Genomic DNA, 2500 nt, shown 5'->3' with positions numbered 1-2500 from the left:
TTGGTGAGAAGTTGCCAGGCTTTGATACCAGTAAGAGGAGACACTGGGTAGCTGCGAATCGGCTTCGGTCGAGGAGCTGCCTAACGGCCGGTGCGTTACATCAGTGGGGTCTAACTTCCTGTCCAATATGTCCACGCTGTGGGCAAGAACCCGAAACGGCAGAGCATCTAGTCGAAAGGTGTGTTGTGACGATGCTACCAGGCGGGTTCGCGACGGTGCACGAATGCGGACCGGACTTTGCTGATTGGGTCGATCGTCATAACATAATAGTGTGAACCATAAGAAGCAGCAACCTCCGCGAAGTTAGTTGGCCAGCAATTAAGCTTAATAGCCAGTATTCTCAACACAGACATATAACATAGAAACAATTGAGACATTGAGTATGCTCCGGTATTTGGGTGAATTTTTAATTCAGAAAAAGCGAAAGGAGCAGGCACTTATGTTGATAACAACAAGAGATGAAGTGAGTGTCAAATCGAATTGAAATCGGAGTTGGATTGACCTGACAGAGAAGTAGTAGTAGTAGTACTAGTAGTAGTAGTAGTACTAGTAGTAGTAGTAGTAGTAGTAGTAGTAGTAGTAGTAGTAGTAGTAGTAGTAGTAGTAATAGTAGTTTGTAGTAGTAGTAGTATTGTGTAGTAGTAGTAGTAGTAGTAGTAGTAGTAGTAGTAGTAGTAGTAGTAGTAGTAGTAGTAGTAGTAGAGTAGTAGTAGTAGATCGTAGGGAGTAGTAGAAGCAGTGTAGTAGTAGTAGTAATAGTTGTAGTAGTAGTAGTAGTAGTAGTAGTAGTAGTAGTAGTAGTAGTAGTAGTAGTAGTAGTAGGTAGTAGTAGTAGTAGTAGTAGTAGTAGTAGTAGTAGTAGTAGTAGTAGTAGTAGTAGTAGTAGTAGTAGTAGTAGTAGTAATCGTAAACACACACGACATACCTTTCAGGCCCTTCGGAGGAGGTTTAAATGATGTTCTTGGATCTTCTGGTCAAAAACAGAATAGTGTGCCGCCTTCCCTTGCTATCACCAATTTTGGATTCTGCTGCCACTTGCCACAGGTCCTTGGACAGCAACAGTTGTCAGGGCTCTGAAGTGAATTTTAAAATTATGTTAAAATGCCTGCATTGTCCAGGATAAATTATATGACAATATAATTTAATGAGAGTAGTTATTGAAAGTAATCGTTAAATATAACAAAGCTTTATTTTTCAATCATTGACAATGGAAAGCTCCTCGCCACAGCTTTTGACAAAGCAACAGCCTGAAATGTCCAATTTCAGTCTTGTCTTTTCTAAAAAGCAACCTTTAACCCTCAAACAAATAGCAGAAAACAGTATAGCAGTCAGAAGCAGTTACGTCAATGAAAAACAGCCTGTGATAGAAAACATAAATGTTACGGAAGAGGGCATTGCAAAACGTCTTCAAAACTTGGATCCTACAAAGGCTAGTGGACCAAACAACATCCCAGCAAGAGTGTTGAAAGAGCTTGAAGACTGCGTAGCACCCTGTCTGTTTGATTTTTCAGAGATCACTCGACACTGGTGAAGTCCCTGAGGATTGGAGAACACAATGTAGCCCCCATTTATAAAAAAAAACAATATATAGATCACTTCTAGATCACTGCTGAATTTTCACCTTAATGTTGTTGTTCATGTCAAAATCTTCAGGAGTGAAGGTGGACATTAACGGAAGATTAAGATTCAGATTCATGTGAGGTTTTTCTTTATTATCTTTATCTAAATTTTTTGTAATGCCCGGAAATGAAGTAGTATCATACAAAATGAGTTAACACACCTAATATTTGTATAATTAAATGACATCACCAGTTTTTTGACATCACATTTTTGTATCCTATTGTATTGAATAAGAAATTAAAACCAAACTCAAATCAGATGAAATTGGTCAACATCACCTAACTGATCTTGAATTTACGATATTTTGCCTTGAATTATACTCAAAATAAAAACTGACGCATGTAATATGCTATAACTTTGAATTTGTTTTAGGTCAAGTGTGCTTTGCCAAGATCTGCACTCTGCTGAAGACAAAAGACGAAAAGACTCATATTATGAGTCTAGATTGCTTTGAGGCAGGCCCAAAGAAACCCAAAGATAATTCCTGGATGAGGAGCTGAAACTGAAAGAGACCGGTTTAATCAGGAATAACATCGGTGTCCATGCAGCTGACAGTCAGAAGTGGGAGTCCTTGGTAGATACGTAATGCGTCCCATGGCTAGACGCGGATTAAGTTAATCCAATCAGTAAGAAAGTGCATATATGATATACACCTTTTTTCCCAATCACATGATACGATTTGCATCGATTACCACTTTGTTCAGTCAACGTTTAAGAGAAGGGACCTATTGAGCAGTTGACTCACTTTAATAACCAGATAACTTGCCGTCTCTGGAAAGACGCGTATTTAATAATTTGGCTAGAAAACTTGTCTTTTAAATATCGACCGCTTTTAATGACCGTCATCTTGGCAAGAACTCTCGAACCTGGGACTCCACAG

At 38.9% G+C, this 2500-nt stretch overlaps 1 protein-coding gene across 1 annotated transcript in view; it reads right to left on the bottom strand.

Moving 5' to 3' along the window:
• LOC144974825 (uncharacterized) overlaps window positions 1-2500 on the bottom strand; it is a 91473-nt gene that overhangs the window by 52948 nt on the left and 36025 nt on the right. The window contains exon 2 of the mRNA XM_078918148.1: window positions 926-1073. The gene's annotated coding sequence lies outside the window, so the exon portion shown is untranslated. The remainder of the gene's footprint in view (window positions 1-925; window positions 1074-2500) is intronic.

The sequence above is a fragment of the Berghia stephanieae genome, chromosome 6 (genome assembly GCF_034508935.2).
Source record: "Berghia stephanieae isolate SIO BIC M18660-M18661 chromosome 6, UCSD_Bste_1.3, whole genome shotgun sequence".
Taxonomy (NCBI): domain Eukaryota; kingdom Metazoa; phylum Mollusca; class Gastropoda; order Nudibranchia; family Aeolidiidae; genus Berghia; species Berghia stephanieae.
This window is presented reverse-complemented; position numbering and strand designations above follow the sequence as displayed.